Consider the following 12,160-nt stretch of genomic DNA (forward strand, 5'->3'; position numbering starts at 1 on the left):
ATCATAATTTCAAAAATTATCCATCGTCCTTCAATCAATCAGGGCTTGTAAAGTGCAGCTACCCACCCGTGAGGGTCTCATGTGCTGGGGGCAAGAGGAGGGGCTGCTGATTTGTCTTTGCGCTGGGGTTCAGCCGAAGAGCCAGGACAGCGACGGGTACTGTCTGAGGTGGAGAGGCAGGGTGTTCCAGGTAGGAGAAGGCTCTCCCATCCTTCAACAATTGAAGTAGAGTATCCTCTCATGCTTGTCGCTGTTTAATCCTGGGAATCCTGGGACAAAAGGTGCATTTAATATTATTAAAGGTTTGGAACATGTGGCATTAATGTAACCAAGAGGAATTCAAGAAAGTGCAATCAAACTTAAACTTATAATTTTCTGCTGATTAGCGTGTCACTTCTAAGTGCTGTAAATAACAGTTGTTAAAATTACCCAGTTTAAAGGTACTTAGGGGCATATTATCAAGGCCGGCGTTAAAATTATCGCCGCTTTAGCGGCAGAAAACTGACACTAAAGCGGCGATAATGGGCTTGATAATATGCCGCAGAGAATTCCTATAGAAGCCCATGTTGACACCAGAACATGGGCTTCTATAGGAATTCTCTGCGGCATATTATCAAGCCCATTAGCGCCTCTTTAGTGGCAATTTTCTGCCGCTAAAGCGGCGATAATTTTAACGCCGTGTCTTGATAATATACCCCTTAGTTTTCTGATCTTTGCCTTCTGGCAAGGAGTGATCCAGCATTGTGACGGTTCAATCACTGCCAATGCCCAATGTCAGCGCTAATTGGCAGAGCTACATTGGCACCTGTGATAAGTGTCAACTTTCTATTGCTGTAGTTTTTTTTTCTTCTATGTATTACACACAGGCTTAGGTAGCAAGATGTCATACGGCTTGAACTATAGCTATAACATTTACTATCCATCCAAAAGACAATTTAAAAATTTATTTTTATTGAATACATTTTCTGTTTTACTATTAGCAAATTCTAAACACATAAGTGTGGTAATTGATGAATACTTGAGAAAAATGCTCTGAAATAACAAGTACAGATTATCGATAAGAAAATAATAAATACCTAAATATTTCAGTGATGGGAAGAGAGGAGATACGATAGGGATGTTTGTTCATGGCATGGAAGTAAGCTCTGATGGGGGAGTCAGAGGAGAATGCAACCTCTGGCACCAAGCCCCCTTTGAAGTAACAGTCAATTATCACCTTTGGTATTTCCTATAACATGGGTTTTCAACCATTTACTAACAAGAGGTATAGACCAGGGGATGGGCCAAGTGGAACTATAAGTCCCGACAGAACTTACTTTCAAGTCTCACAGTCAACTGACCAAGTGTACAATAGCGTGATGGGGCGTTCGTTACAATGCAGAGAAGGCTCTACGGCAAAAGCTGAGAATCACTGTATCCTCTCCCCTCAGAATCTAATATAGGGCGAACACTATAGGGCTGAATACAAGTTACACAGTACTGGGGCACAGTGAAATTATGTGCAATTTACCGTTACTGTGCGGTAAATCCACCGTAATACTGTGTAATTTCATGTGAAACCTTCTGTGATGGGAATTACTGTGTGGGACCAATTTTTCCAGTTACAAAATCACACACAATCCCCAATTCCCTGGGGTTTAATCCATATATTGACCACCTCCTATAAACATACATTGCTATAAGCAGGTGGTACATGTACGTGGGGACCTGTAAGAAGGGTGGAGGTTGACTAAGTGGGATAGGAAGATTATGGGAGGGAAGGGGAAAGTGTTTTCTGGCAGAAAAATGGAGAACAGAGGTTCGGTTGCTGAGTTACTAAACATTTCCTGCCAGCAAAATCAAATCTGGTTCTCCTACACCTGGAAAACCAGCGTGCGGAAAATTCAACCCACTTGGATTCAGGTGAACAAAATTCAATGAGAAAAATTATGCTTTGTCTGACTTGTAATCGGCCCTAATGGATTGAAATGTGCAAGAAGCCTAAAGCATACGGTTAGAGGGTAATGTACTTTTAAACATTAACCATCAACATATAAATTAAACAATAAAACCATGTTGAGAAGGCAGCAGTAGAACTTTAGTTTGTGCCAAAATCCTGAAACAAATCAACTGTGTGTTACCCTTTGAATGGAGGGGGACAATTAGACTTATTGAGTGAATTGACATAGTCTTCTGCTACAAGTATCCTTGATGCCTCTGCTAATTTATTTCGGTTCCCCATATCCGTTAAGTGCATGTGTTCTGTGTTTAAAATGTACACGTGTATCTTCCAATTGGAGCAGATAGGAAATTGAAGATTGGTTTCTCTGGACTCCCACTTTAAAAATCACATCTTTTAGTGAAGTTGCTTTTAGATTGCAGGTCTGAAATTGCCACCTTTAGAAAGCTGTTATTTTCTTACTTTAACCCTTTTATACCTCTGCCTTTCCCTAGAATACATGTCTGGGTAGGATGACAGCTGGGCTTTGTGAATTCACTCTAGACAGACACACAAAGGAAGCTGAGGTGTGCCCTGCATATCCTGATGGCCCATCACCAGGCTGATGAGCCCTCCTGAGCTAGAGAGTTGGGAGGAGCTGACACTTGCACCTGAATAGGTCTGTGCCTGTCCCCACACAAAGAGCTGCATACTCCTCTGCCAAGAAGAAGAGCTTTTGTGCAGCCAGGAGGGACTGCCACTTTGCTGTTTGCTTTGTGGTGTTGGACTGCGGCCTGCTGCTTCATGCCTGGGAGTGGGAGGACTTAACTCGCTATATTCTGCATCTAAAGGTTCTCCAAGGACTTGTTTGGACTTGCCTCCTGTTGCTTAAGTCTCAGGGACAGCAAAGACTTCACCGGCCTCTTGCTACCATTACCTGGGCTCCTCAGCTGTGAGTCCTGCTCTGCCAAATGGTGCCAATTCAGTAATGGACCCTTGGAAGTGAGTATTGGTGCTGCAACCAAGAAACCAACGCATCAGCTTCAAACCATTTTTTAGGAACCGACGCATCCCTCCGAAATCGACGCATCGCTGCTGCCTCCACTGAAGCCATGGTCCTTATTCGCCAAGTGTGCTACACACCAACCTTGACTCTCAGCGCAGCTATGACTTTGCTGCTGCATGAGTCTCAGACTTCGCATCACTGTTTCAAGTTTATTTTATTTTGTTTGATTAATCACAATCTTACAAAAGTTACTAAAAAAAAAGTCATCAAATATAAAAGTTTTAAATGAAATACAAGAATATAAAATTATTATCATAATTTAAAATACGCAATATATATTAATACAATCGAGCAGTTCAAAGTATATTCCTCCAATTTATTTCCAATGATACACAAAAATTTTACAAATGCAGAATTCATAACTATATCCTCTGGGTTTAGACATGCTATCAAAGCTTGCCTACATGTCCGTACTCCACGATCGTTAAATAATCTCTTCAGGGTGATTTTCCTTTCCTTTTCAATTTCAGGACAAATACACAATAAATGTATAATGTTCTCCTGACCGGATTTGCATAACCTACATTAGGTATTCTCTTCTTTTCCAGGGAGGTAAATGACATAATTCCGGCAGCAGGCCAAATCATGCTTTCATAAAGATATGTTTATTGTTCTGTGACCATGGTGTTTCGAGATATTCTTGGACTTTTCTTTTCCTGAATCCATTTATGATTTGCCAAGCATGTTTTCTGTTTGGCAATATATCTTTATCTTTTGTCAGGGAGAGATAATTAGTAATTTTATTGATTTTTTTTTTAAGCTTTCCTGGGTAATTGTATTCACCCAAATCGGTCTTACACCAAATTCTTCTACAACTGTATTTAAATAAGACCAGGCCTGCAGTTTCCTGTTATCTTCAACCTCTTGCCATATCAGCTGAGACATTTGGTTTCCGTGATCATTTTTTATTCGATTCCATACTTTAAGCACTTGCCCTTTCCTCGCATATAGCTGATTATTTATCCCAAATTCCAGCCTCACTTGTGCTTGCGAGGCATTGTTCAGTAGGCGAAACAGAACTTTATACGTTTTAGCAACTACGTTATTAATAATCTCTGCGTCTTTCCCATTTAATACCTCACTTCCGTATGTCAGAGTAGGTAATAATTTTGCCGAAATAACCTTTAGGAAGGGATGATAAGACAAGTCGCTTATACCTTTCTGAATGATCCTAAATGCTGCCATCATAGTATTTTCTTTTCTGGTGATATCCTTTTTTTGCGGACGAAAATTTCCACTATCGTTAAATATAACACCGAGATACTTTTAGGATACAACTTGTTCTAATTGAGTTTCATCCAACAACCATTTGTATTTATATCTAAGTTGTGTGTTTTTAGTAACAACCATTACTTTGGTCTTTGCTTCATTTATTACCATGTTATTTTCTTTTGCATATATTGATATACGATCAATCAACCGTTGCAACCCCACTTTGGTTTGACTTAAAAGTATAACATCCTCTGCATACAATAGGTTGGATATTTGCTTGTCTGCGAGCCTAGGGGTGTGTGCATTTACTTCATTTAAAATGGTCGAGAGATCTGCTAAGAATAAATTAAACAGCAGGGGGGCCAGGACGCATCCTTGTTTTAATCCTCCGGTCGTGGGTATTTCTGTTGTTAGCGTCCGACCATCACCAATCCTCACCCTGATCCAGGTATCAGTATACAAGAATTGGATCAGTTTCAATAATGAGTCTGGAATTCCTTGGTACTTTAGTTTTTTCCACAGCAGTTGTCTATTCACACAATCGAAGGCCGATTTAAAATCCACAAAAAATACAATGGCTGCTTTGCTAAAATTGCCTTATCCATCAATACTGATAGTATTAGGATGTTTGTGGAAGTTCCTAGACCTTTGATGAATCCTGTTTGATTTGGGGGTAGAATCTGCTTTTCATTTACCCAATCTGTTAAATTTGATAATAAAATCCCCGCGAATAGTTTTGCATCTGTATCTTGAAGGGTGATCAGTCGATAATTCTCCGGCAATTGCCAATTTCCTTTCTTAATAACTGGCGATATTAATGACCCTCTCCAAGATTCCGGAATCATCCCAGTCTGTATAACTTCATTAAAAACCTCTGTTATATATTCAGACCAAAAATCTGGTTCTTCCTTATAGAGAGCAAACGGAATACCATTAGGGCCAGGTGCTCCGTCTTTTTGTTTCTTTATTAATTTCGTAACTTGTGATTTTGTCACATTGATTTTGATTTCCCGTTCTAGATCTGTTTTAACCATCTTTATCTGCTTGCCACCTTGGTTATTTGCTTTAGAAACTGGGTTTAGGAGTTATATAAGAAAAGTGACCCATTCATTTTCGGTTAGGACGGATGCTACAACAGATTTGTTAGGTCTGACCAGACCATTAATCAATTTACAAAACTCCCTTGAATTTGATTGATTACTGGCGTGAAAGATTTTTGTCCACAATTCCTGCCTAGCTTTGTTTTTTTCCATCCAAATTAGTTTCCTCAACTTATTATTACTATTTTTTATGTCACTCCGTATATCTTCATTGTTTGGAAACTTAATTAGTTGTATCCTAAGTCTGTTGCAGGACCGTCTGCTGTTTCTAACCGTATGCTGGAGATTGATGTTTGTTTCTCTTTTTTCCGATTGAGTCACTTATTTTTTTTTAACACAAGAAGTGGAATCATTACATTTTACTATCTTCTGTGTGGAATTTTCCCATTGCTCAATTACAGACATCCTGGTATTGTCTTTAAAGCATTTTTTAACAAGCTCATGTGCCTTTTTCTTAATGTCATCCGTATTATTTGTTTTCCACACAAGTTTTCTATAATTGATGGTGCATGTCTGGCCTTGTGTTGTCAGATAGTTTTGGTGATTCGAACATGACAATTTTATATATTTTTATTTGTTGGCTGTGATCACTATCAGGCACCTTTCTTAGATGATATGAAGTAACTTTATCAAAGATATTTAGTGAAACCATTGTATAATCAATTCGTCAATTAAGATTATGTGAGTGAAATGTCCAAGCTGGTGGTATATCCATTGCAAATCTACTGTTTAATATTCTTAGACCCAATGCTTCCACATCCCTCAAAACATTTTTCGCCATTAAATTCCATTTGATGTTTATTATGGGATCCAATGTTTGTTCAGGGATTGCCCATTGTTGATTTTGGGACTGTATAAAATCGTCCCGTAGAAAGTGTATTAGTAGGTTTATATTAAAATCACCTGTTACGATATAATCTGTAAAAGGTTCGACCATTATTTGCTCAAGTAAAAAACTAATAAGAGCAGTACACATGTCCTTCTTTGAACTCTGTTTTGGTGTAATATATGTATTGATTATAATTAGAGTTTTTGGTTTCTTTCCCTCAGTTGTTATCTATTTCAATTTTACTGCTTGGAGGTTAGAATTATTCGTGGTTAGCTGCTCATGGTCAACTTTCAAATCAATCAAAAAGAATATTGCTAGCCCCCCACATAGACGGCCACATTTATGATGTTTAATTGCAGGCTCAAAGTATCCTTTGTATCCTTGTAGCATAAAACGGTCTCTTTCCCACGTTTCCTGCAATAGTATAATGTGAAAGCAGTTTGACAGTGTATCTATTTCGGCATTTTTTAACTTTTTGCAGAACCCATTTATGTTCCATGAGCACATCCCTATTGTTATATTATCCATATTATGTTCTACAGTATTATTTTTTGATGTATGCTGTCATTGTTCTTCGTTACCATGTAAGAATCCATTTTTCATTTATACCAATAATTCTGTCGTCCTTTAATTCTTTATCAGATTTTTCATCATCGTAACGCGTTTTTTATTGGGGATTTTTTAATATAGAAAATACTAAATCTTCTTTTTCTTCCTTAACCCTTTTAATTGGACTTTCTTCTTGGAAAAACGGAGTTGGATAAACATTTGGGGCTGGTTGACTAATTTGGATCCCCCAACTATGAAAGATCTCTTGTTCTTGCACAATTTGATCCGCTATACCAGCAGTGGCTACAGTTAACAGTGTTATTGGAAGTCTGCCTTCAGGATTTGGTAAAAAGCCTACACATTCAATATCTTCAGTTGATACTTTTACTAATGATGGTACTGATTTCAACAACCGAAGAATATTTCCTCTATTCAAAATTTCGTGGTTGCCACGTGAGTCATATAATGGTGTAAAGATAAGGTAGGCAGTCTTTCTTTCTAAATTTTGGTATTCTTTATTTGAATTTTGTTTATTTTGACCACTTCTTACAATCAACAGGTTATCCCCTGTTGATTTATTCTTCGTATCCTCTACCAGTTCTTTGGTTCCGGTTCTCTTCGTATCCTAGAGTTATTATTTTCCTCAACCCATTGTGTTTTTTACAACTAGATACTCTTTTTGTTGTGTCACATTCAAACCTATTTTTGTTGTAGTAATTTGGTCTTGTTTAATTGTCTTCTGAATCACTGGGCCAATATACCTTTGTTCCACATTTTGATTACATAATGGAGTTTTAGTTTCGGGGGTGTTTAAGGGTCTTGTTTCTAGATTCGTATTTTTAATTGTGTCACTTTGGATATCACAAGTAGGTTCCCTTATTATTACACAACCGTTTTCTTTCAACCTGTGTATTTCTTCTTTTTCTTGCACTTTCTTTCCCTCCTTTTCTAATGAGCAAGGCAATCGGTCAGAATAATCCATTAATTTTGTAGTATTTATCGGGAGAGGTTTTTGATTTGCAAGATGTTTCCTAGATTTTGAAAATATATCATAATACTTTTCATTTTCTTTCAATATTGATTTGTTTTCATCCGAACTTTTTGCAGAGTGGTTCCCGAATAGGTTGCTATCTTGTTTTTTCATTAATATTTTCCTTTGTTTTTTTTCTTCTATTATCATTTCAGTAGATGTTTCTAATTTGGAATAAATTTTTGCTGCATTTTCCTTTTTTGCCTTATTTCTTGCCTTCCGTAATTTTTTCCGTTGTCTTTTTGTAAGTTCAAAGGCTATAGAATCTTCATCATCCTCTTTCACTTTATTCAGCTGGACTGGAAAGTCATACAATCTTTCTTTTCCATTTAATTTATTTATCTATTCCTTTTTTTCTTGCGTTTGGTACCATGTTCAGGTTAATAAGGTCATCAGATTCTATTATGTCACCCAGTTGCTCAGCTTCTTCCTCATTAGCAACAGTAGGTAGCTTTTTATCTAAATGGTACCTCTCCTCCTTTTGTTCTTCATGTTTTTTCCACACGATATCTTTAAGATCATCCAATATAGTGTTCACCACATCCGGAATAGTTACCAGTTTCTCTATTATGGGCACACATGTACAGTCAAAGTAGTTTGAGGCTGCTTCCTTTTGTGCTTTGATTATTAAATTGTTCAGCTCAGCTAATTTGTGATCAATTCCGGTGACTGCGTTTGCCATAACTCCAAGTATTTCAATTTGGGTATCCATTTTGTTCGACTGGAATGCCAGCGCTCCAAGAGTTAGTGCTGAAGTTTGATAGAATAGATCCCATATAGATCCCAGATCTTGATTGTCTATATTTTTGGCTTTTTGATCAATTTGTATTTTCCTGTTACAGATGGGAATTTCGATGCCTGGTTGACAATTTTCTATGTTTTCTGTATTATTTGTTTGATTAACCATAATATTGTTTTTCTACTATATTCATTTTTAAATACAGGTCCATCATTACTTCCTGAATTTTTTTCCTTGTTGACCAATGTTTTTAAGTGATTTTGAATATCGCATGCTTGTATTTCTGAGCCCAATTCCATATTTTTTTTCTGCACTTGTTTGTGTTGACGTACCAGTAATTTTATATTGGCTTCCTTGTGCAAGTATGACTGTTTTATCTATACTATCTTCTTGTTCAGGTGTCTTACTATGTAGTATATGGTCATTAGTCAACTCATTTGATTTCCTTATTTCAACCTTGACTTCAAGTGGTAACAGTAACGGTACCCCTACAGTGACTGGACTCTTAATCATGTCAACATATGGTAATTTTTTCATTGGTATTTCCATCATATTCTTAATCGTGTCCCTTTTTCCCATTTGAGGGGATGATACTGGATTTAAAGGCTCTGAATTTGATAATTTGTTTAATTATTTGATCCTCTAGATCTTTAATTTGCGGGTTACTAACATGGTCCCACTCCCATTCAGAACCAGCTGTTTGTATCTTCCAAGTTGTTGGTTGGCTTAATCGAAGTCTGTAACTGTTTTATATCTACTTCTGACTGCATTGACATGAGTGCTCCTGTTGGATCTCTCATAAAATCATATTTTTGTGGTATTTTTGTCGATTTTTCAAACATCCGAGCAATTGGAGAAATTAGAGTTTGGTTTGCTCCTTTTATTTGGGCTTTGGCTTTTTAAATTATTTTTGGAGCTTGTGTTTTCCGTGTTCGTCTTGCAGGGGAGCTCGCTGTTCTTTCTTTCCCTGAGCACATTTCCAATATCTGCCAATATGTGCCTCAATTGCTTTTTAAAACTAGTTACTTCTTAGTATTTTGTACAAGTAGATTACCTCTGTATCCGTTTGCACGTGTGAGTCACAATATAAATGTAGCCCAGCGGGAATAATACTGGAATGATACTTAAACAATCTTAGGGGCAGTGTTAGAGTATTGAACAACTCTGCAACATCGGCCTTCACCAACCTCCGCTTTTTACAATTTTCAAATTGTAGTACATGTAATGCATTTATTAGAACCTTACTTACACTTCTGTGCCGTCATTGTGCCAATCAATTTGTCACTCAGTTTGCCCCACCACCCTGAACCACACCACAAGTCACACCGCTAGCTGCACTCCGTCTAAATCTCAGTCTTTTATTCACTTAGAGACTTAGACTCAGAAATATAGAACTACCGAGTCGCTTCCGCAGGGGCTAGGGGGATTGAAGGAGCAAAAATTGGTCAACGTTATGTTACTCTTTTTAGTGACGCACCATGCGGAGAAAGGAAGGCACAACTTGAAAGGCTATGTAATAAGAACAATGGTCCTTCAGGTACAGTTGTAAGTCCTTTAGGCCTTAGCGTTCAGTAAATTTGGCTCATAGGCCATCCGTGATTTCCTCCTAATGCCAGTTCTCGACTATTAGTACCGTTGGTGTTATTGTTTATTATTGGGTCTGTTGGTACTGTTGGTACTGCGCCGAGGCAGGTTTATCTAAACTAATGCCCCCAATGAGGGTTCTGCTAAGAGGCGCTGCCAAGCCTGACCAGGACAACTGACTAGGCAATTCGGGGACAAATGGGCAGCAGACTGCTGACTGTGGCCAACCATGACACTGAGAGCACCTTTGGTGATTGCGGGACATGTTTGGCGGGGTTGAGGGAGGTGAGGGAGCAGCCACTAGTCACCCTCGAGCGCTGCCCTACTTGCAGCCCACCTTTCAGTCTGCCGTAATGCCCGTAGTGTGGAAACAAGAGGTCAGCCAAGGTTCGGCCAAAGTTCATGCGCTGGTGCGAGCGGGGCACACGGGGGCACCACAAGCCGCACCCGAGCTCGCCCTTCGCAGCCGCTCCTTATGGCAGCCGCGATCGCTCACCACTCACTGCGGGGCCACTGCATGTGCCGGCTCCAGCACGGGCTAGGGCTTATGCTCTCACCTGGTTTTCGGTATTTTCGGTGATATCCCGCACTCCGCTGCACTCTGCCGCACTGCTCCTCCGGCTTCCTGACTTCCGCTCCTCTCGCCTGACTTCCGTGACTTCCTTGCTCCGTTAGAACATCCGATCTCGGCCCCTGAAACATCGGGGGCAGCCGGGTCTCTTCCTCGCTCCAACTTGTCTCGCCCCCGCTCCGGTTTCTTCCAGCGATCTGCTCTGCTCGCCATGCCAGGGAGAAATGCAATAGCTTGGCCAAGGTAGAGAGAACAAAATACAGAGAGAATAGTTGCTCCAGGGTTTCGAAACCCTGACGTCCATGGTGCACCTTACCAACTCCTACGCAGTCCCGGCTGTGGAACCGACGCACCGCGCTCTTGACATCAACACATGATTGACACTGCGCAACCTTCAGGAACCAAGGCCTTGTACCAGCAACCGACCCATCACCTCCTTTGCACACAGCATCATCCCCAATCATTAAAACTTGCATCGCCTCCAGGAACGAATATATTCTATACATCAAGTCTGTGCGATCAATTAGAAGGAATATGAGAGGTAGCAAGCAGACGCTAGCAACTAAAACCGGGACAAGATCTGACAGGGAGAAGACAAGTTAAATGTCTGGAATAGGTGTTTAATAGGGAAGACGATTTACAAGGAGACCAGAATCAGCCCGTGAAAGTTGCTGTGGTCTCCATGCAAATCGTTTTAATGATTGAACACCTATTCCGGACATTTACCTTGTCTTCTCCCAGTCAGATCTTGGTCTAGTTCCAGTTCCACTTCCTAGCGTCCGCTAGCTACCTTTCATATTCCTTCTAATTGATCACCCAGACTTGATGTATGGTATATATTCGCTACCTCTATTTAGATTGAACCTTGGTTGGATTTCATACAAAATCATCATGCGGCATCCCCTTGTCCACAGCGACGTGGCATTTTCCCCTCAGGCATCACTTGAGTCCTGATGATGATCCCATTAACATGCTAGGGATTGAAACATTGTCGACCTCAGCACCTTGACACATACTTGTTCGTTTATTTTTTGCAAATTATGTGCAATGGTGCTATTTATATGTTTGTGACCTAATTATTGATTGTGGTTCGGCCACTTGTTGCAATGCCTGAGTTCAGAAACTCCCTTTTTCGTTGAATACTGTCCCACTTTCATGGTTTCTTTATTTTGATTTAAATAAAATTATTAAATCCATTGAGATACCTATAACATAGACATCATTGCATTTCTGCCCTCATTACTGTTTATAACTTCTGTTGTGAGGGACCATTGAGTCTGTAATCTGAGCACTGTATTGCAGCCTCCCTTTGACTGTGAACCCAGTAACTAAGAGGATCCAAATCTACACCGGAGCCCTCTGTGGGCCTCAACTTCTTCAAGGTAGATGGCTTTACCAAATCCCTCTGAAGGAGAGTGACAGTCCTTTCCTCCTCTCAAGCAAAAAGGGACGTCAAGACACCGGTCTGTGAACTCTCCTTCCTGAGTCAAAAGTACCCTATGCAGAAACATAACATAAAATCAGTGAGTCAAACTCCCTTTGCTGCCCAGCGTTCCCACAGA

The 12,160-nt window shown here is 39.6% G+C and overlaps 1 long non-coding RNA gene across 1 annotated transcript in view; it reads right to left on the reverse strand.

The window, feature by feature from the left end:
- LOC146799176 (uncharacterized) overlaps positions 1-10,926 on the reverse strand; it is a 90,641-nt gene extending 79,715 nt beyond the window's left edge. The window contains exons 1-2 of the long non-coding RNA XR_014968857.1: positions 10,585-10,926; positions 67-269 (exon numbers count right to left, since the gene is read on the reverse strand). This is a non-coding gene — a long non-coding RNA (uncharacterized LOC146799176). The remainder of the gene's footprint in view (positions 1-66; positions 270-10,584) is intronic.
- Between the last annotated feature and the right edge of the window lie 1,234 nt (positions 10,927-12,160).

Source organism: Triturus cristatus, chromosome 9 (assembly GCF_964204655.1).
Source record: "Triturus cristatus chromosome 9, aTriCri1.1, whole genome shotgun sequence".
NCBI lineage: Eukaryota > Metazoa > Chordata > Amphibia > Caudata > Salamandridae > Triturus > Triturus cristatus.